The 24,724-nt window shown below is 36.8% G+C and overlaps 1 pseudogene; it reads right to left on the bottom strand.

Moving 5' to 3' along the window:
- Positions 1–5,666: 5,666 nt before the first annotated feature.
- On the bottom strand, positions 5,667–6,440 carry LOC149143866 (putative inactive receptor kinase At1g27190 pseudogene; annotated as a pseudogene).
- Positions 6,441–24,724: the final 18,284 nt, after the last annotated feature.

The following is a 24,724-nucleotide window of genomic DNA, read 5'->3' as shown; positions in this document are numbered from 1 at the left end:
CTCTAATCACTACTATTCTGATATAGATCCTTCAATGTTTTCCACATTGAAAACGATGTCTCCTTCCCATGGAGACTTGAGACAATGTGGTCTTGAACTCCCTCCAGAAGAATCCTCCTCGCTCTCGCCACACATTTCTTCCATTCCGCAAATTCTTGGGCATTAGCTGCTGCTGGCTTGGGGACTTCTTGATCAATGAAGTCCTTCAAACTATTATTCTCTAATACCACTTCCATGCGATCCTTCCAGGCTATGTAATTCGAGCTGCCATCCATGGCATACTTGAGTCTCAAGCCATTGAATGCCATTGGTGAATTTTGAGATGTGATAAGAAATCGATTCTGTACCTACAATCAAGAACTTCAAAAACTTCAAACTTCTCCCTTCTTTGAATACTGTTCTCTGCTTTGATCACCTTTGCTTCGATACCATGTAGAAATTCTCACTGTAGATCACCTGATAATGTAATATACTAAAGCAAAATACTTGATCTACTTCTACAAACAAACTTGCGGAAGCTTAATCGATTTTGAGCAAGATCAAATAGAACACATATAACAGATGAAGAAGAAATCAATCACACATGAACACAGAAGAATACTCTAGGGAAAGCCTCAGCTAAAAATCCCTATCTCTATATTATCATAGAAGAGGAAATATCTCTGGATTACACAAAGCTTTAGCTCACAAGCTATCCAGCTCTCAATACAATCCCTCAATGCTGTTCATAGACTGAATAGTCAACACATATGCCTTCCTTCAGTCCTTCAAGCTTCCTATTTCCTTGCGCAGTTTCTCCTGGGTCCTCAAGTTGCCACCTGTGTGTAATTACCTCACACACTGCTCACCAAACTCAGAAATAGCTGCGCAATCCTCAAGGAATGAATTCCTTCTGCATGTAAGAGATATCCTCATGGGAATATCCTTGCAACTGATAGTACACTGTCCCTTCCTCTGATCTCAACTGGGTCTCTGACTGAATTGACATGCATGAGTTATTTATGAGAGAATATTCAGTTATCTGAAGTACACTAGTTGCAAGCATGCATTCATTAACTCTGAACTCACAATCAGTTCCACAAACTATTGGAACTAATCTATCTGGACTTAACTCAGTTAACTGAGCTAACTAATTACAACTCAAAGTACAACTCAGCCTGATCTCCTCAATTAAGGGATAACTTCCTCAATCAAAGGGATAACTATTGCATGTCTTCACATAGACTTCATGTTTGATTTTCTCCAACTAATTAACTCAAGATGAATTAATTAAGTATTTTTCAAATAGCTGCTAAGATCAAATTCGAATTTTAATTCTCAATTTTAGTTCAGGGGCTAACTAAAATTGGAATGTATCTCGAAATGCTATTTATAGCATTTCTATTTTCAGCACTTCTATGTTTACATTTTTTGTTGCTATTTTCAACAACCTTTCACCTCATTTTTCTCCTAATTTCCATTATTTTCATAAATAAATGTGCCAAAAATGCCATTTTTCCTTTCTAAAGCCTTAGCCACTGCCTTTGCCAATTTCCTTAGCCATAAACAACTAAATGAACACCCCCTAGGATGTCTTGCCCAACATTCAGCTTGGAATAAGTGTCCCATCAACCGTGGCTATTATTTTAACTTTTATTACATGGAATTTTCACCAGGGCTATTACAAGATATCACTTCATTAAATATCTCGTAAACAATGGAGAAATATTGGAATTTTGTAAATTAAGAAAACAATTAGTTAACATATTCACAAAACCTTTGATAATAGATGTATTTAAGTTTCATTGACAAAACTTAGGTGAATAGCATGACCAAGTGGTTGTAATTAAGGGGAAGTATTAGAGATAATCACACTCGATAACTACCAACTAGCTTATAATTTTTAGCAACTTATGATGCGTATAAATTTAGGAAGTGTGAGGCATGCATGTGTAAGCTAAGATTAACATATCTATTGTTATCCATTTTGAGTTTATTTAACCATGTAGCTTCAAGCAATGAAATCAATCCATTCGAGTTAGGTAACAACAATTTTATTATCATATTATGTGGTTTCCTCCTCTACAAATAAAAAAATAAAAAGATAATTTTGTAATCCATCTCTAAAATTTTGTCAACCAAAAAATTAACTAAATATGAAGAACAATAATTTCATTTTTTTTTAAATTCTTTCCTTCAATCACAGAGAATAAATACTTGATGCCAATGACAAATGGCCTTGACACTTCATTGTTGATTTTAGTTGCAAACACATTTATTATTACCTACTCTTCTGCGTACCAACATTGTTGTTAATGAATGAAAACTAGATTGAACTTTAGCACATTAATGTTCTAAAAGTTATTAAAAAATCTTAACTTAAGCTTTAATCAACTTAGAGATTGTTGGTTTCTTCAATATTTTATTAAGTGCTTATCAATCTAGTATACCTTAGAAAGTACTAAAGATATTCAATTTTAAAAGATCCATTGATCAATGACAACTAAGTAAAAGATGAAGGTGGATATTACAGTTTTAAATTTATAGGGCGTTTGGAATAGTTCACACTAGTTCGGGTGATGCATCATAAAAAATTGGAGAAATAAAGATTAAAATAATTTTAATTAAAAGATAATCAATAAATATATTAATTAAATTGTAGGATATTAATTGTGTTGAGAGGCGTATTTTACATATCAATATGAGGGTGATATGTGATTGCACTGAGAGGAGCTCTATAACCCATTGTATGAGGGAGATGTTGTCACATAACGTTACATTAAAAAAAAAAATTAAAAATATATGTTAGTTAAATATGTATATGAGGGAGATGTTGTACATGATATCACATTATATATATATATATATATATATATATATATATATGTGATGGCTACTATTGAATATGTTAGCTCAATTAAATTTTTAACAATTAATAATAATAATAAAATCACTTATATACAATCACAAACATATATATACAATATGTTTGATTCTGTTTAATAACAAAGTAAATTAGGTATTCGATTCGGTTAGCAAAGTATATTACGTATTCGATTCCATTAGCAAAGTTCATGGACAACAAAGTATATTTTGATTTTATCAAGTGAGTTGATTATGTTCTCGTGACTGATGCAAACGCTAATCCGTTTCAATAGTACCTCACTTGAAGCACGGGCAATCCCATCTCTCTAACTCGTGTACCATTCTGCCAAGGCTTAAGGCTCCTTCCTCTTAACCTGCCAAGTTTATATGAATATAATCTCCTTTCCCCTTAGACCCCTGCCAACCTATCCTTTTTGTTCCGGGATTAAACATTTACATTTTAGGTTTTAGGTCAAAAATAGTTATGTTGAGTTTACTATTATTTGGCTTTATATGTTTCTGGTCCTTTTCATTTACTTTTAATTACGCCGTAAGGCGTCTCCATTTGAAATGAATTACCCTAGCCGTCGCGGTGTCCTATTATTCACCGTAGATTTGTGGTGTTAGACGATGAAACAAAACTTGATCGTTGATCAAAAATTAAAACGGTTCATGAAACTGAAACGGTTCATGAGTTTTCGCCCTCAGATGTGCCTCGTGGCTCGCAGTGGATGAGATTGTCGTCTCAAGTGATTCGAAGGTGATTATTGATTGGGCGATGGGGAAGTTCTCCCTGAGTGCGCTGTTTGGTGATTCTCAGATCCCCTGCATGAAGGATTGTTTCCACTTTGTTTCTTTCAACTATGTATATCGGGAACAGAATACCCCATATAATTGGCTCTCTAATCGTGGAGTTTCTGCTCTGCCTGGGCTGATACATTTTGAGTGCCTGGAGAGGGTGCTATAATAGGTTCAGGGGCTTTCCCCTTTGCATGATGTTCCCTTGATCAATTTTCCTGGGAGGCGTTGCTGGACCTTATCTCCGATCCCTGTGATTCGTCCGCAGGCTTATTTCGAGTTGTTTGGAGATCTCCCCACTCTCGCAGAGGGATTGCTCTGTTTTTTTCGCTACAGGTGTTTCTGTGATTTATTTTTTATCCCTATCAGACATCGAGGCAGATCTGTGGATTTCTGGAAAATGTAACAGCATATATTTTTAATATAACGCTTGTTGTTTTTTATCTCCGAAAAGAAATGTACTCCTCTCCATTTTTTTTTTTAAATAAAAGCTATTAACCGTTGCTGCCATCCTACGATTCAATCCGCTATTTGTCATTGTGATATTCTTTTTTCTAAATAAAAAGTATTAACTGTTGCTATCATCCTACAGGCTACGATTCAATCCACTGTTTGCAATTGTGATCTAGCAGTTGAGATTGCAGAGCAGCTTTCAAGGTTCAAAGAATTCCGTAATCAATTAATTGGTGTTTCTTGTTTCGAAGTTAGAAGGCTGGGCAGCAGGGATGGAACTTGGAGGGTAAATGTTTTGTTACATTAAGTATAATTCAAAAAATTACAAAATTGTGGAGATCCTCTTTTGAAAATGTATAAAAACCATCCAATTTGATAAGCGAATTTATTTTAAAATTGTAATCTTAAGAAATAACTTTCATCTTCCAGTACCGTAGTTGTGTAAGCCTGAACATATTATTATATGGTTCTTGGTATTATTTCCTTACCCAATATCTCAAAAATAACGGAATTATATTTTAACGGAATGGTTGTTGTAATTGCTACACAATCCAGATCTCTAAATCGACGTGCACAGTTGCAGACTTGTTAAGCGGTCGTGTACGGTTTTACCTTATTATGAAACTTACAAATTCATTTTGAGGGGATCTACATAAAGTAATTAATTAATTCAAGGTGCACATTTCAGTTGTTTCTTTTTTTTATCATGAATTTGTTTTTCCCAAGGTAAGGAGCGCCTTCCGTTTATGTTCATAAACGGATTTTCTAGAAATTCAACATTTATCATAATATAATATAATTTAATATAATAATTGTAAATAAAATTATATATATATATATATATATATTATATATATATATATATATATATATATATATATATAATTAAAAAATAATTAAATAAATTTTATACATTCTTTTATTGATAACGGCGTGCCTTCCGTTTATGTTCATAAACGGATTTTCTAGAAATTCAACATTTATCATAATATAATATAATATAATATAATAATTGTAAATAAAATTATATATATATATATATATATATATATATATATATATATATATATATATATATAATTAAAAAATAATTAAATAAATTTTATACATTCTTTTATTGATAATTACGCTGTAAGGCGTCTCCATTTGAAATGAATTACCCTAGCCGTCGCGGTGTCCTATTATTCACCGTAGATTTGTGGTGTTAGACGATCAAACAAAACTTGATCGTTGATAAAAAATTAAAACGGTTCATGAAACTGAAACGGTTCATGAATTTTCGCCCTCGCCGTTCACCCTAAGATCTGGTCTTTCTGAGTCTGATTTCCAGAAATTGCCTATTTCCTTTTGCACCACCAACGCCGAACAGAGCAACAATGATAAGAAGAATGATGTCGAAAATTTTTGCATCAACATCGATCTTGAATGCATGGTTTGTCTTGATCAATTCAAGGATGGTGATAAATGCCTTGTGTTACCAAAATGTAGCCATTGTTTCCATGTTCCCTGTGCAGATGTTTGGCTCTCCCAGCGCTCCATATGCCCCATTTGCAGAGGCAGTGTTGAAATTATTAATGTTGATCAACACCCATGTGGGCCAATGCATTCATCTCGCACTTGAAATCTTTTTCAGTCTGTGCTGAACATGGCCGGAGTCTTTTTACTGCCAGCAAAGATTGATCTGGCAGTTTGCCTTTGTAGATTATACCTTTCCTTCCCTGCAAAACGATATTGTCTTCGCTGAAGTTGCCAGTGACCGCCACAAGATCAGCCAATCTCATCTTCCTGATGGGCATCTCGAATGAGCAAACTTTAACAGATCTCCGAGCTCGGACATATTTCTGCCAATCGTTGGGCTCATTGGTACTTGGCGGTGGGATTTTGACAGATCTTCTGCTTTTTGCTTCAGAAATCATCCAATGAAGACCAAGTAAAATCCAGACAATTAACACTATGCCAAATAGAAGAAAAGCCGCAACAACCATGGGATTGTTCGGTGCTGTGCACGTCTTTGAAAGTGGAGGCCCACATAGCCCAGGGTTACCCTGAAAATTAGAGGCAGAAAAGTTGTGAGTGAATGAAGGTATATTTCCAGTAAGCTTGTTGTTTGCTACATTGAAGTCCTTGAGACGGTCGATCCGTGTCAATTGCCAGGGAATTTCCCCTGTAAGTTGATTTCCATTCAGGCGGAGGATATTGAGGTATGTGCAATTATGAACCTCAGCAGGAATAGGTTCCATAAACTTGTTCTGGGAGAGATCAATGGTTACCAGAAAAGGAAGCCATTGGCAGAGCTCCTTGGGAATGGTACCCGTAAGACTGTTTTGAGAGAGATCCAAGCTCATCATACTCTTGCAGTTCTGTACTCCAGATGGAAACTCACCTTGAACCCCAACTCTTCAAGCAAAATTGACTTCACTTTGTTATCATCATCATGCCAACAAGTAATTCCCAGAAAATTGCAAATAAACCCATTGTTAGTGTCCTGGAAGTTCCAAGTGCGGAGGTTACCTTGAGGGTGCTTCAATTCCTTGTAAGTAGTCTGAAGACACTGTACATCGTTTCCTGGAGAAATGGTCTCGGACGAACTGAGGCATATGAGTTGGAGAATGAGTAGCATGAGCCGTAGCAAGCCCAAACACCCAAAAATCGTCATGGCTTAATCAGTGCTCTCCTGTCGTTTCAAACACAATCCTGTACCTGCCTAATCTCAACAAATGGCCGCTGCTCACCCAGCTCAAACAGGATTGCTGGTATCCAAGTGCAAGCATGAATCGCTTGCCCCATTTGCAGAGGCAGTTTTGAAATTAATAATGTTGATCAACACCCATCGACCGAAAAGCCTCAGAATTCAGTGGAGATTAACCCTGCAGAAGAACAGGCACTTGGGCCTCAGTTAGATATTATGGGTAATATTAATTCTGATTCTCACGCGGATAATGTCGTCATTGAGATTCCTTTATAGAATAGATAGTTCATAATTTCTCACGCGGATAATGTCGTCATTGAGATTCCTTTATAGAATAGATAGTTCATAATTTTTCTTGAAATTTTGTTGCGGATTGTATTGGTTTTTCTGTGTAGTGAATTGAGTTGTGTAAGATTTGTATTCACAATTTTGTAATCCAATGTACTCCTGTCATATTTTTCTTTTGAAGATAATATTGCATCGATGTAGAATAAAACCATTTATTCTTGAGCAGGGTAGTCATAATTCTTACATGTGAAATTTCATTTTGGATTGCTTTTGCCTTCCAAGGTAATATGGGATATATGTGAAATAGAACTACTTATTCTTTAACAAGGTAATCATAGTTTTTACATGTGAAATTCTGCTTCCTTTATTAATTCTAGGCCTGTAGGTTTGAAGAAGCCCTTTTATTTTTATTTTGTCCATATATGAATTATTGGATTAGCGTCTGGCATTTTTGAATTTGATATTTTGTGCCAGCATTACGCTTGGCATACATCAATGCTTACATTCCATTTTTCCAAAATTGGGACTCTGGGATTCTGAATTTGACATTTTCTGTGAGCATTTTGGGTGGCATATATAAATGCTGAAAGCCTATTTTCCCCAAAGTTGGAGCTGTTGGCCATGTATAAATGTTAGTAATCATCTAATATTTAGTATGGTGAAGGTGGTTTAATGTCTTGCGGAGGCTATTTCATCAGTTTCAGGATAATTTATGCATTAACACAATTTCATGTAAATTTGTTATGGGATAAAGTAGATGTTCCTAAACTGCAGGAGACATGATCATGTAAATACTCAGCAATATTTTGTGCCTATATCTCAATTTAATCTAAGAATGATGCCATGAACAGTTATGTGGGATGCTACCTCTATCTGAGGAGAGGTACTATTTTATTTGGCTAAGGGCCCAAACATCGATTGGGAGGGATGCCCTGGCCACCTTCAAACCAAACTGTTAAAACTACTAGAAATTGGATATGGAAATTGAAGTTGACACTCAGTGGAATTAGCTGGCATAGTTGGATCACAAATCCATGGCCAAATTGTCAATGTATCCCTGGGATGATTCTGAAATGTCAAACCTTCAATGAAAAAGAAAGCTGAATTCTCAGTCCGTTCTAACTTCTACCAAACGCCTCTTCTCACTGTATGAAATACCAAGATTCATCTCTTATGATATTCAAAGCGTCAAGATGTTTCTTAACAATAGCTACTATCATTGCATCGGGGAAAAAAATTGGACACTGTGATGCATACATAATAAAACACAATCTTTGTTCCAAAGAACCAAAACTTAATATAAAAAATAGAGTTTGTTCCCACCTTTGTTGCTATCTAACCATTACTCCAACTCATTAACTACTACGTCTTCTCCACTGCATCGTAGTCTTGGTTTGTCTTGATCAATTCAAGGATGGTGATAAATGCCTTGTGTTACCAAAATGTAGCCATTGTTTCCATGTTCCCTGTGCAGATGTTTGGCTCTCCCAGCGCTCCATATGCCCCATTTGCAGAGGCAGTGTTGAAATTATTAATGTTGATCAACACCCATCGACCGAAATGCCTCAGATTTCAGTGGAGATTAACCCTGCAGAAGAACAGGCACTTGGGCCTCAGTTAGATATTATGGGTGATATTAATTCTGATTCTCACGTGGATAATGTCGTCATTGAGATTCCTTTATTGAATAGATATTTCATAATTTCTCACGCGGATAATTTCGTCATTGAGATTCCTTTATAGAATAGATAGTTCATAATTTTTCTTGAAATTTTGTTGCGGATTGTATTGGTTTTTCTGTGTAGTGAATTGAGTTGTGTAAGATTTGTATTCACAATTTTGTAATCCAATGTACTCCTGTCATATTTTTCTTTTGAAGATAATATTGCATCGATGTAGAATAAAACCATTTATTCTTGAGCACGGTAGTCATAATTTTTACATGTGAAATTTCATTTTGGATTGCTTTTGCCTTCCAAGGTAATATGGGATATATTTGTAATAGAACTACTTATTCTTTAACAAGGTAATCATAGTTTTTACATGTGAAATTCTGCTTCCTTTATTAATTCTAGGCCTGTAGGTTTGAAGCAGCACTTTTATTTTTATTTTGTCCATATATGAATTATTGGATTAGCATCTGGCATTTGTGAATTTGATATTTTGTGCCAACATTACGCTTGGCATACATCAATGCTTACATTCCATTTTTCCAAAATCCATTTTTCCAAAATTGGGACTCTGGGACTCTGAATTTGACATTTTCTGTGAGCATTTTGGGTGGCATATATAAACGCTGAAAGCCTATTTTCCCCAAAGTTGGAGCTGTTGGCCATGTATAAATGTTAGTAATCATCTAATATTTAGTATGGTGAAGGTGGTTTAATGTCTTGTGGAGGCTATTTCATCAGTTTCAGGATAATTTATGCATTAACACAATTTCATGTAAATTTGTTATGGGATAAAGTAGATGTTCCTAAACTGCACGAGACATGATCATGTAAATACTCAGCAATATTTTGTGCCTATATCTCAAGTTAATCTAAGAATGTTGCCATGAACAACTATGTGGAATGCTACCTCTATCTGAGGAGAGGTAATATTTTATTTGGCTAAGGGCCCAAACATCGATTGGGAGGGATGCCCTGGCCACCTTCAAACCAGACTGTTAAAACTACTAGAAATTGGATATGGAAATTGAAGTTGACACTCAGTGGAATTAGCTGGCATAGTTGGATCACAAATCCATGGCCAAATTGTCAATGTATCCCTGGGATGATTCTGAAATGTCAAACCTTCAATGAAAAAGAAAGCTGAATTCTCAGTCCGTTCTAACTTCTACCAAACGCCTCTTCTCACTGTATGAAATACCAAGATTCATCTCTTATGATATTCAAAGCGTCAAGATGTTTCTTAACAATAGCTACTATCATTGCATCGGGGAAAAAAATTGGACACTGTGATGCATACATAATAAAACACAATCTTTGTTCCAAAGAACCAAAACTTAATATAAAAAATAGAGTTTGTTCCCACCTTTGTTGCTATCTAACCATTACTCCAACTCATTAACTATCATTTTCCCACCCTTATTGCAAGCTCCATCTGTTTTAAAGGCAAGAAATGGAATGGTTTTTTTGTTAGTTGGATTACCAAAAGAAATGGGTTAGTTAAGATAGCTTATAAATGCAGGCACAAGTTCTGAGGCTCTCATGGTGTTATTTCAATATATTGGCCATGTTCAAGTTTTGAATAGAACTGTCCTGAAAAATATCTCAAAGAAAATCGATTGCAATTTCATTGTAAAATCCAAAATTTGAAAAAAGAGGAATTCACATGAGCAAGTGACTCGATGAGTTGCTGCAATTAATACAAAAGTATTCTTTCTTCAACACCCTATGGAATGTAGGCACATAGAAAGAATGCCGGGGTATCAACAAAAATGGAAGAAACATATGAGTAATACCACCTAAGTCACAACCTTGGACCCTGATTTCTTCAAGCGAGGAATATAGGGCCGATTCTAAATCCCTTTTCACTCGACCATTAGATTTAGTGGTTTTAATCGTACAAACCAAAGTTTCGAGTGAACTTCAAAAGAGACTGTAACCAGCATTTTGTGAATGCATTATTTTTTATGGGGGAAATCTAAGGAAACAACTACAAGTATCCATTCTTTCAGAGTAGGTCAATGCAAGAAGTGTCTAGCTTTGTCCCTTTAGTTGTGGCCAAGATTGAAAATGCACTGTAGAAATTTATTACTGTGGGCAGAGCAAAGAAGATTTTAGTACAAAAGAACTTGCCCATTGGCTACTCACCGTCGTATTTAACACTATACACTCCATCTGGAGAACCAATGGACAACATAGGGTGCATTCCGAGGTTTAACAATTTATCCAAAACTGGGAATGATGTTCTATAAGCCCGAGTGAAAAAACTTAAAGCACAATATCCACAAGTTAAATTTGTTTTTGCAGACTGTCACGGGGCAACCCTCAAAATTTTGAACTCCATAGAATTTTGGGCCGTAGAATAATGTGTTACAGGCTTGTTGTGGAATGGGTAGTTGATATAATTACAATTTGAGCGTAACATGCGACGCTGTAGGAGCATCTGTGTGTACAAATCCTGGACAACATTTCAACTGGGATGGGATTCATTTGACTAAAGCCATTTACAGAAATATATCGAAATTGTTTCTGGGTGGAACATTCACATCGCATAGTCCTCAGACTCTCTACACAATGGGAACTACACAATTGTAGACACCACTGTGAACTGACCGATGGATCATAAAGTACAGAAATATCAATAATACATTCTATTAATAATTACGCCGTAGCGTTTCCCTTTGAAATGAATTACCCCAGCCGTCGCCATGTCCTATTATTTACCGTGGATTTGTGGTGTTAGACGATCAAACAAAGCTTGATCGTTGATCCAAAATTAAAACGGTTCATGAAACTGAAACTGTTCATGAATTTTCGCCCTCGCCGTTCACCCTAAGATTTGGTATTTTTGAGTCTGATTTTTACGCTGTAGCGTTTTCCTTTGAAATGAATTACCCCAGCTGTCGCCCTGTCCTATTATTCACTGTGGATTTGTGGTGTTAGACGATCAAAAAAAGCTTGATCGTTGATCCAAAATTAAAACGGTTCATGAAACTGAAACGGTTCATGAATTTTCGCCCTCGCCATTCACCCTAAGATCTGGTCTTTTTGAGTCTGATTCCCAGAAATTGCCTATTTCCTTTTGCACCACCAACGCCGAACAGAGCAGCAATGATAAGAAGAATGATGTCGAAAATATTTGCATCAACATCGATCTTGAATGCATGGTTTGTCTTGATCAATTCAAGGATGGTGATAAATGCCTTGTGTTACCAAAATGTAGCCATTGTTTCCATGTTCCCTGCGCAGATGTTTGGCTCTCCCAGCGCTACATATGCCCCATTTGCATAGGCAGTGTTGAAATTATTAATATCGATCAAACACCCATTGACCGAAAAGCCTCAAAATCCAGTGCAGATTAACCCTGCAGAAGAACAGGCACTTGGGCCTCAGTTAGATGTTATGGGTAATATTAATTTTGATTCTCACGGATAATGTTGTCATTGAGATTCCTTTATAGAATAGATAGTTCATAATTTTTCTTGAAATTTTGTTGCGGATAGTATTGGTTTTTCTGTGTAGTGAATTGAGTTGTGTAGGATTTGTATTCACAATTTTGTAATCCAATGTAGTCCTGTCATATTTTTCTTTTGAAGATAGTATTGCATCGATGTAGAATAAAACCATTAATTCTGGAGCAGGGTAGTCATAATTTTTACATGTGAAATTTCATTTTGGATTGCTTTTGCCTTCCAAGGTAATATGGGATATATGTGAAATAGAACTACTTATTCTTTAACAAGGTAATCATAGTTTTTACATGTGAAATTCTGCTTCCTTTATTGATTCTAGGCCTGTAGGTTTGAAGCAGCACTTTTATTTTGTCCATATATGAATTATTGGATTAGTGTGAATTTGATATTTTGTGCCAGCATTACGCTGGGCATACATCAATGCTTACATTCCATTTTTCCAAAATTGGGACTCTGGGACTCTGAATTTGACATTTTCTGTGAGCATTTTGGGTGGCATATATAAATGTTGAAAGCCTATTTACAAAGTTGGAGCCGTTGGCCATGTATAAATGTTACTAATCATCTAGTAATTAGTATGGTGAAGGTGGTTTAATGTCTTGCGGAGGCTATTTCATCAGTTTCAGGATAATTTATGCATTAACACAATTTCATGTAAATTTGTTATGGGATAGAGTAGATGTTCCTAAAATGTAGGAGACATGATCATGTATATACTCATCAATATTTTGCGCCTATATCTCAAGTTAATCTAAGAATGTTGCCAAGGAAACGCCGTAAGGCATAAATTAAGGAGCAATGGCGACATAGGAATAGAAAAATCTAAATAAGGTGCAAAATGTGCATAAATTGAGGAGCAATAGTGACATAGGAATATGCAAATCTAAATAAGATGCAGAAATGTGCATAAATAGAAGAGCAATGGTGACATAGGGATAGGAAAATCTAAAAAAGATGCAGAAATGTAACAATCAACATATGGGGACATTTGTTCCCACATCACACCTCATCTAATAAAAGCTCTATCACGATGGTGCACATGCAAGCCTTTACAACTTGTACCAAATTTCAATTCAGGATTGCGTTGACAACGAAGAGCCACCTAGAAAAATTCTTTGTTTCTGTTTGAGTTAAAAATGTTTTCATGGTGTACACCCAGTTTGGATACCAGCTGTCCAGAAGAGCAGGTTTCATTGTATTTTCCTTCATTTCCAGTATAACGAGAATCACCACTGGAATTCACATGGAAAAAAAATTCAGTCTCTATCAACGCCATTAAATGCAATACACATATTAGATATAGGTGCACAATCTCTATCTTCTCATGTTGGCAGAAGCAGTAAAAATGATTTCAATTAATCTAATCCAATCTAGCACAAAATTAACATGCATGGCATCCATCAACATCATGGATTGGATAAATTTGCAAGTATTGTTCCTCCCATATTCTGCTATTTCCCACTATTTCATGACCCTTCACAGTTTAAAAAATTGATAGCTTCTGAAAATTGTAATATTAGCAGCCAATCAAATTTGAAATGAATTAATACAATCAAACAGAATAATATAAGTAGCCAATAAAATTTGAAATGAATTAATACAATCAAACATAATATGTAGCCCACATTCTGTCCAAATATGATTTCCAGGCTCTAGATTCATAAACCAAAGAAATTTTCCGGTCCAAAGGAGCCTCAGAAATTTGTTGATCCAAAGGAGGCTCTTTGAAAATGCTTCGATTGACCTTGTAAGAATGTTGATATACATTTGTTATTGCATTAAAAATGGCTGATTCGAACATGTGAATCCTCACTTTGGGGGTCATCATGTCTCTTACATATGCAAATGGCAACTGATCCAGAGGATCGAAGAAATCTAATTCATTGAATAACAGGCAAGAAAATAGCTTCATTGAAAGGGTGTGCTTTCTCAATATCAGTGCAATATCAGCCACATCTGTAATGCCAACAACAACCCACAAAATCAAAAAATCAGTTACAGAGAGAACCAACCTCAAAACAAATCTCAGATGCTATCCAACTAAAACTTCACCATAATTGAGCAAAGTTGAGTTCTCATACCACTTCTTGACGGAAGATTTTCAGAGCTCCAAGGTTGCAAGCCATTGGCATAGTAACTGTCCATTTCATACCTCACAGCTTCTTTGCTCCAATTTCTCCATATGACTTTAAAAACAGCTTCCTCCATGGTATGAGTATTGTAGGGATGCTTTCAGATAGCAATATCAACGTTGTGAGTTACATGGAGATTTTCCAAAATTTACAAAAGATCAAGAACAAGCTGTAGCTTGGCATCATTCCAAATGTTGTAAACACAGTTTGAGAAAATCCTGTGGGAAAGATAATTGGGTATGCGGCCATTCATTACAGATTCCTTGTATGGAAACTCCCTGACCAAAACAATGTGCCAAATTTCAATTCTATGAGACTCATTGGGCTTGATCTGGTATCTGGCAAGAAGTGTGAGAGTTGCATTGTCCATAAACATGAAGAAACAAATGTTTTCTATTGTGATTTTCTTAACATTCTTGGGTTTATTAATCTTTCATAGGCTCCAAATATAGTTGAAATTACCACACCCCCCTTGCACTGTTCCATGACCTTCTTGTCTTCTTCAGACACAAGGAACCCTCGGGTACGATAATTGGCAAAACCACAAGGAAAATCAATCCCTTCAGAATAATTGAAATACCTTTTTCTTTCCTTCACATCCAGATTTCCACTGAAGGTCACTAGACCTGAAGTTGAATTGGGATTTTCAGTTCCTTTCATGTACGGTAGCGGAGGTCAAGAACAAGTTGTAGCTTGGCATCCTTCCAAATGTTGTAAACACAGTTTGAGAAAAGCCTGTGGGAAAGATAATTGGGTATGCGGCCATTCATTACAGATTCCTTGTATGGAAACTCCCTGACCAAAACAATGTGCCACATTCCAATTCTATGAGACTCATTGGGCTTGATCTGGTATCTGGCAAGAAGTGTGAGAGTTGCATTGTCCATAAACATGAAGAAACAAATGTTTTCTATTGTGATTTTCTTAACATTCTTGGGTTTATTAATCTTTCATAGGATCCAAATATAGTTGAAATTACCACACCCCCCTTGCACTGTTCCATGACCTTCTTGTCTTCTTCAGACACAAGGAACCCTCGGGTACGGTAATTTGCAAAACCACAAGGCAAATCAATCCCTTCATAATAATTGAAATACCTTTTTCTTTCCTTCACATCCAGATTTCCACTGAAGGTCACAGGACCTGAAGTTGAATTGGGGTTTTCAGTTCCTTTCATGTACGATAGCCGAAACATATGAGTAATACCACCTAAGTCATACCAGCTGTCCAGAAGAGCAGGTTTCATTGTATTTTCCTTCATTTCCAGTATAACGAGAATCACCACTGGAATTCACATGGAAAAAAAATTCAGTCTCTATCAACGCCATTAAATGCAATAGACATATTAGATATAGGTGCACAATCTCTATCTTCTCATGTTGGCAGAAGCAGTAAAAATGATTTCAATTAATCTAATCCAATCTAGCACAAAATTAACACGCATGGCATCCATCAACATCATGGATTGGATAAATTTGCAAGTATGGTTCCTCCCATATTCTGCTATTTCCCGCTATTTCATGACCCTTCACAGTTTAAAAAATTGATAGCTTCTGAAAATTGTAATATTAGCAGCCAATCAAATTTGAAATGAATTAATACAATCAAACAGAATAATATAAGCATCCAATCAAACTTGAAATGAATTAATACAATCAAACAGAATATGTAGCCCACATTCTGTCCAAATACGATTTCCAGGCTCTAGATTCATAAACCAAAGAAATTTTCCGGTCCAAAGGAGGCTCAGAAATTTGCCAATCCAAAGGAGGCTCTTTGAAAATGCTTCGATTGACCTTGTAAGAATGTTGATATACATTTGTTATTGCATTAAAAATGGCTGATTCGAACATGTGAATCCTCACTTTGGGGGTCATCATGTCTCTTACATATGCAAATGGCAACTGATCCAGAGGATCGAAGAAATCTAATTCATTGAATAACAGGCAAGAAAATAGCTTCATTGAAAGGGTGTGCTTTCTCAATATCAGTGCAGTATCAGCCACATCTGTAATGCCAACAACAACCCACAAAATCAAAAAATCAGTTACAGAGAGAACCAACCTCAAAACAAATCTCAGATGCTATCCAACTAAAACTTCACCATAATTGAGCAAAGTTGAGTTCTCATACCACTTCTTGACGGAAGATTTTCAGAGCTCCAAGGTTGCAAGCCATTGGCATAGTAACTGTCCATTTCATACCTCACAGCTTCTTTGCTCCAATTTCTCCATATGAATTTAAAAACGGCTTCCTCCATGGTATGAGTATTGTAGGGATGCTTTCAGATAGCAATATCAACGTTGTGAGTTACATGGAGATTTTCCAAAATTTACAAAAGATCAAGAACAAGCTGTAGCTTGGCATCCTTCCAAATGTTGTAAACACAGTTTGAGAAAAGCCTGTGGGAAAGATAATTGGGTATGCGGCCATTCATTACAGATTCCTTGTATGGAAACTCCCTGACCAAAACAATGTGCCAAATTCCAATTCTATGAGACTCATTGGGCTTGATCTGGTATCTGGCAAGAAGTGTGAGAGTTGCATTGTCCATAAACATGAAGAAACAAATGTTTTCTATTGTGATTTTCTTAACATTCTTGGGTTTATTAATCTTTCATAGGCTCCAAATATAGTTGAAATTACCACACCCCCCTTGCACTGTTCCATGACCTTCTTGTCTTCTTCAGACACAAGGAACCCTCGGGTACGATAATTGGCAAAACCACAAGGAAAATCAATCCCTTCAGAATAATTGAAATACCTTTTTCTTTCCTTCACATCCAGATTTCCACTGAAGGTCACTAGACCTGAAGTTGAATTGGGATTTTCAGTTCCTTTCATGTACGGTAGCCGAGGTCAAGAACAAGTTGTAGCTTGGCATCCTTCCAAATGTTGTAAACACAGTTTGAGAAAATCCTGTGGGAAATATAATTGGGTATGCGGCCATTCATTACAGATTCCTTGTATGGAAACTCCCTGACCAAAACAATGTGCCACATTCCAATTCTATGAGACTCATTGGGCTTGATCTGGTATCTGGCAAGAAGTGTGAGAGTTGCATTGTCCATAAACATGAAGAAACAAATGTTTTCTATTGTGATTTTCTTAACATTCTTGGGTTTATTAATCTTTCATAGGATCCAAATATAGTTGAAATTACCACACCCCCCTTGCACTGTTCCATGACCTTCTTGTCTTCTTCAGACACAAGGAACCCTCGGGTACGGTAATTGGCAAAACCACAAGGCAAATCAATCCCTTCATAATAATTGAAATACCTTTTTCTTTCCTTCACATCCAGATTTCCACTGAAGGTCACTGGACCTGAAGTTGAATTGGGGTTTTCAGTTCCTTTCATGTACGATAGCTGAAACATATGAGTAGTACCACCTAAGTCACAACCTTGGACCCTAATTTCTTCAAGCGAGGAATATAGGGCCGATTCTAAATCCCTTTTCACTCGACCATTAGATTTAGTGGTTTTAATCGTACAAACCAAAGCTTCGAGTGAACTTTAAAAGAGACTGTAACCAGCATTTTGTGAATGCATTATTTTTTATGGGGGAAATCGAAGGAAACAACTACAAGTATCCATTCTTTCAGAGTAGGTCAATGCAAGAAGTGTCATCAGTTTCAGGATAATTTATGCATTAACACAATTTCATGTAAATTTGTTATGGGATAGAGTAGATGTTCCTACACTGCAGGAGACATGATCATGTAAATACTCAGCAATATTTTGTGCCTATACCTCAAGTTAATCTAAGAATGTTGCCATGAACAACTATGTGGAATGCTACCTCTATCTGAGGAGAGGTAATACTTTATTTGGCTGAGGGCCCAAACATCAATTGGGAGGGATGCCCTCGCCACCTTCAAACCATACTGTTAAAACTACTAGAAATTGGATATGGAAATTGAAGCTGACACTCAGTGGAATTAGCTAGCATAGTTAGATCACAAATCCCTGGCCAAATTGTCAATGTATCCCTAAGATGATTCTGAAATGTCAAACCTTCAATGAAAAAGAAAGCTGAATTCTCAGTCCGTTCTAACTTCTACCAGACGCCTCTTCTCACTGTATGAAATACCAAGATTCATCTCTTATGATATTCAAAGCGTCGAGATGTTTCTTAACAATAGCTACTATCATTGCATCAGGGAAATAAAAATTGGACATTGTAATGCATACATAATAAAACAAAATCTTTGTTCCAAATCAGGGAAATGCTAGTTTTAGAAAGTAAAAAATATGTTGAGATGACCAAATGGTGGCAAAATGCCTCACAGCGTTCCTCATGATGTGATACCAAAATTCTCTTCAATGCGTCTCTCTTATCTATGACTCTTCAATGTGCCTCATCCCTCAATCAATTGTGACAACTAAATACACCTTGGTCCTCCTCACACTAGATTCACAATGTTGCTTTACTTACACAATGACGCATAATACAACATGATGTGAAATGCCAAATAATACCTAACAAATGTGTATTCTCCATGATGAAGTAGCTAATTTATAGATAAAAACTTACACTTTAAAACTGTTTTATAGTTTTTTGGAAGCATCATGAAATTGACATTGAAACAGTGAGAAAACATCATCAAGAATGCAAAAATTTAGGGCCCACGAACTTGAAAGCTTGTAGGTGATTATGTCAGATTGAGAAAGCTTGAATTGGAAACTCAATTTAAAATGTTACCAAATTCCATTCCTGGGTCTCAAAGCTCGCAAGTTCTCTATTCTTCATGATGGAGTAGCAATAATATTCGTTCTTCGTGATGGAGTAGCTATTTTATAGATAAAAATTAAAACTTATAAAATTGTTTTGTAATTTTTTTTGGAACCATCATGAAATTGACATTGAAACAGTGAGAACACATTATCAAGAATGCAAAAATTTAGGGGCCATGAACTTGAAAGCTTGTGGGTGATTCCCGTCAGTTTATATTGGAAACTCCATTTAAAAATGTTACCAAATTCCATTCTTGGGTCTTGAAGCTCCCAAGTTCTGTGCTCTAGTTTTTAAGGACATTTAATATCCTCATGGCTTATATTACTATTCCCTAAAGAAGGAATCTTCCATAATAATCCTCTATGCGTGTACACATTCGTTTGAAAATATTACTATTCCCTGAAGAAGGAATCTTCCATAATAATTCTCTATGCATGTACGCATTCATTTGAAACTTTGATGTTCAATCATGTTTCCCTTGTAAAATGTTACCAAATACCAAATTCCATTCTTCGGTCTTGAAGCTCCCGAGTTTTGTGCTTTAATTTTTAAGGACATTTAATATCCTCATGGCTTATATTACGATTCCTCGAAGAAGGAATCTTCCATAATAATCCTCTATGCGTGTACACATTCGTTTGGAACTTTGATATTCAATCATGTTTCCCACACAAACGTAGACCATTTTTTTCCAATCTTATCTAAAGAGGTCACAATTTTGTTTGGATGACAAATTCCAAAATTTGACTGTGGGAGTGTTTAAATTTCTTTTGGATGGCGGAAATGGATTTAGCATCCATCATGAATGCCTGGGTACCCAAAATACTGGAGCTTGACCACTGTAATTGACATTTTCAAAAAAATCAGCTAGATTTTTTCAAAATCATGCTGGAATTTTTATTGTTATCATCATGGCTCCAACAATTTTTCATGGATTTTCAAATATGGAATGACGATCATGATGTTGTTGACAATATCGTATCGTTTCTTTCACCTCTTCCATTACAATATAATAGTATTTTCTAAGAACACCATAAATAGGTAGCATATGGAAAAATTACATCTCAAAAAAAAAATGTACAAAAACATGTTCACATATACAAAAACAACAACATGGATAATCGATAACCTTTAAAAGACATTACTATTATTTACCAAATAGCCATATTCGAATACACATAACTAATCATTTCAAGTATAACTCATTATCATCCACCCTAGCTTCCAACAATGTCCATTCACATGTTGCTATTTTTCCACACACTACTATTATTTACAAAATATTCATATTCAAAATACACATAACTAATACTTTCAACTCTAACTCATTATCATCCACCCTTGTTTTCAACAATGTCCATTCACATGTCTCTATTCTCTCCCCTCTATACATGTCCCTATTCTTCCCCACTCTATGCTATTCTTCCCCACTCTATGCCTTACGGCGTTTCCTTTGCAACATAAGGTGCAAATGCTAGTTATGCCGTAAGGCGTTCCCTCTGAGAAAGATCTCCCTAAAATGTGACCTGTGCAATCCTAAGCCATTGATTCTGTGTGTTAGACGATGAGGGAGTTTTAAGCCGTTGATTTAATATGTTTTTTTAGTTTAAAATGTCTTTTTTTCGACCGCCGCACGCGAAACGTGTCTTTGTTTCTTCCATGACGGCCGCGTAGGTAGCGTTCTGCTTCTTACCAGAGCGGCCGTCTTGCGTAGCGTTTTGTTTCCTAACAGAACGGCCGTTTCGCGTAGCGTTCTGCTTCCCACCAGGTTTAGGCACAGATTTTCATCCGGAGGTAACCAGCTCCACACAAGGGTAACCAGCGCAGAACAGAGATGGTAATGATCTTCGCCCTCAGAGATATTCGCAGCAGGCTTAGGGATTAAGGCTTTTTGTTTTTTTAGATTAGTTGAGCCATGTATTTTATAACCATGAAATGGTGGTGGCTGGATTTGATCCCGCACCAAAGGATCATCATCATGAGGACCAGGCAGCTGAGATTTAATTCAAGGCAGCAGCAGCAGTTCCTGAGCCGTTTCAGAGTTCTCTACAGCTTTGGTATACTAGTCTTCTCTGAATTGCTTTTGCTGGCTTGTGCCATCGCTGGTGTATCGTCCTACGTTGGTCAGTGTTTTCACCAAGGGGTCACATTAATCTTCGCCCTCAGAGAGATGTGCAGCAGGCTTAGGGATTAGTTCAGCAATTAAATGCCCCACCCAACCAATTTGTGTATTTATACTCGTCCATATCGTGTTTGAGAGACTTAGGCACATACGATTAGACTGTCCCAAGGTGAAGCAGAAGCTGACATAGTGTGAGAGTCCATCAGCCGCAAGAGAAAAGAGGTGAAAGTTTTATCATGGTGGGTATCAACAGCAAGAACAAGGTTGTCGTTTTGGTCGGAGCAGTTGCCATTTTTCTGGTATCTATGGAGATGATGGTGATGCAGGCAGAATCTGCCAGCATAAATTATGGAACAGTCACTTCGGATCTAATTCAGTGTGTTGGATATCTGATGTCCGACCATGGGAATCCAACCCCTGGTTGTTGCAGAGGAGTGAAGAAGTTGGCAGGTCTGGCCACCACGACCCCTGCAAGGAGGGCAGTGTGCAGTTGCTTGAAGAGTGCGTATTCCCAATTCCCAAATGTTAAATCAACTGCTGTCTCTGGTCTCCTGGGCTCCTGCGGTGTTAATCTTCCCTTCAAAATTTCTCTGCAAACCAACTGCAACACGTACCTTCCCTTCCCTCCCTTCTCATGATTTTAATTTCCATGTACCGTTTATCTCTCTGACTGTGATTTTTCCATTCTGATTCTAATTTTGTTTTTCTTTTGTTTTCATTGGTTGCAGGATCAGTTGAAAGGCTTCTCGGTTATTGTTGCACTGCCGGATGCAAATATGCATATCTAGTACCACGTAGAATGTGGAGATAATTAGTGTAGTGTTATTATCTTCTCTATGTATGGTGATCACATTAATCTTCACCCTCAGAGAGATTTGCAGCAGGCTTAGGGATTAGGGCTTTTTGTTTTTTCAGATTAGTTGAGCCCTGTATTTATAACAATCAAGTGGTGGTAGCTAGATTTGATCCCGCACCAAAGGATCATCATCATGAAGACCAGGCAGCTGAGATTTAATTCAAGGAGGCAGCAGCAGTTCCTGAGCCGTTTCAGGGTTCTCTACTGCTTTGCTATACTAGTCTTCTCTGCATTGCTTCTGCTGGCTTGTGCCATCGCTGGTGTATCGTCCTGTGTTGGTTAGTTTTTTTCACCAAGGGGTCACAATGTCACATTAATCTTCGTCCTCAAAGAGATTTGCAGCAGGCTTATGGATTAGAGCTTTTTTTTTTTCAGATTAGTTGGGCTGTGTATTTATAACAATCAAGTGGTGGTGGCTGGATTTGATCCCGCGCCAAAGGATCATCATCATGAGGACCAGGCAGCTGAGATTTACAGCTTCTCTTGTAACGTGCCTGTGTCTTAATTTTAATCGTGTCTTAATTTTAATTATGAGTATAGAGCTTTTTGTTTGCGAATACAGAATTGCATTTATAGTCTTAATGTACTTTATCTCAAAAAGAATGTTTCAACCTGCAATATGTCTCAACAACCTAGCATTTATATTGCCAGGACCTGTTGGCCCTGGTCAGAACCCACCAGACCTTTATCAGAACAATTTTTCTTGCAAAATGCCCATTGCATCTCACTGTTCCCAATTGTGTTTTTCTTCCACAGAACCTAATTACCATGATCAAATGCTTTGTAACGCTGATTAATGAATAGTTTTCTCTGCTCTGTGGCAATGGATCTCCCCATTTAATTCCCACTTCAATTTTTCTAGTGAACCCAACTTTAATGTTGCAGAGGGACCTGAATTTATAAGGTACATGATTGGGTATCGACATTTGAACAAAATAGGATACCTACACCATTAGCATTTAAACCCAAATTGATTTCCTTCCGACCATTATTTCGAGTCATGGAAAACTTAAATACATAGATTGTCATTGACAGAGGTTTTGGCTCGGCAATTAAATGCCCCATCCAACCAATTTGTGTATTTATACTCGTCCATATCGTGTTTGAGAGACTTAGGCACGGACGATTATAATGTCCCAAGGTGAAGCAGAAGCTAAGATAGTGTGAGAGTCCATCAGTCGCAAGAGAAGAGAGGTGAAAGTTTTATCATGGCGGGTATCAGTAGCAAGAACAAGGCTGTCCCTTATCATGATTTTAATTTCCATGTACCGTTTATCTCTCTGACTGTGATTTTTCCATTCTGATTCTAATTTTGTTTTTCTTTTGTTTTCATTGGTTGCAGGATCAGTTGAAAGGCTTCTCGGTTATTGTTGCACTGCCGGATGCAAATATGCATATCTAGTACCACGTAGAATGTGGAGATAATTAGTGTAGTGTTATTATCTTCTCTATGTATGGTGATCACATTAATCTTCACCCTCAGAGAGATTTGCAGCAGGCTTAGGGATTAGGGCTTTTTGTTTTTTCAGATTAGTTGAGCCCTGTATTTATAACAATCAAGTGGTGGTAGCTAGATTTGATCCCGCACCAAAGTATCATCATCATGAAGACCAAGCAGCTGAGATTTAATTCAAGGAGGCAGCAGCAGTTCCTGAGCCGTTTCAGGGTTCTCTACTGCTTTGCTATACTAGTCTTCTTTGCATTGCTTCTGCTAGCTTGTGCCATCGCTGGTGTATCGTCCTATGTTGGTTAGTTTTTTTCACCAAGGGGTCACAATGTCACATTAATCTTCGTCCTCAAAGAGATTTGCAGCAGGCTTATGGATTAGGGCTTTTTGTTTTTTCAGATTAGTTGGGCTGTGTATTTATAACAATCAAGTGGTGGTCGCTGGATTTGATCCCGCGCCAAAGGATCATCATCATGAGGACCAGGCAGCTGAGATTTACAACTTCTCTTGTAACGTGCCTGTGTCTTAATTTTAATCGTGTCTTAATTTTAATTATGAGTATAGAGATTTTTGTTTGCGAATACAGAATTGCATTTATAGTCTTAATGTACTTTATCTCAAAAAGAATGTTTCAACCTGCAATATGTCTCAACAACCTAGCATTTATATTGCCAGGACCTGTTGGCCCTGGTCAGAACCCACCAGACCTTTATCAGAACAATTTTTCTTGCAAAATGCCCATTGCATCTCACTGTTCCCAATTGTGTTTTTCTTCCACAGAACCTAATTACCATGATCAAATGCTTTGTAACGCTAATAAATGAATAGTTTTCTCTTCTCCGTGGCAATGGATCTCCCCATTTAATTCCCACTTCAATTTTTCTAGTGAACCCAACTTTAATGTTGCAGAGGGACCTGAATTTATAAGGTACATGATTGGGTATCGACATTTGAACAAAATAGGATACCTACACCATTAGCATTTAAACCCAAATTGATTTCCTTCCGACCATTATTTCGAGTCATGGAAAACTTAAATACATAGATTGTCATTGACAGAGGTTCTGGCTCGGCAATTAAATGCCCCATCCAACCAATTTGTGTATTTATACTCGTCCATATCGTGTTTGAGAGACTTAGGCACGGACGATTATAATGTCCCAAGGTGAAGCAGAAGCTAAGATAGTGTGAGAGTCCATCAGTCGCAAGAGAA

Source organism: Pinus tabuliformis, chromosome X (genome assembly GCF_031772625.1).
Source record: "Pinus tabuliformis cultivar Carrire ecotype Pingquan chromosome X, CPIR1, whole genome shotgun sequence".
Classification (NCBI taxonomy): domain Eukaryota; kingdom Viridiplantae; phylum Streptophyta; class Pinopsida; order Pinales; family Pinaceae; genus Pinus; species Pinus tabuliformis.
This window is presented reverse-complemented; position numbering and strand designations above follow the sequence as displayed.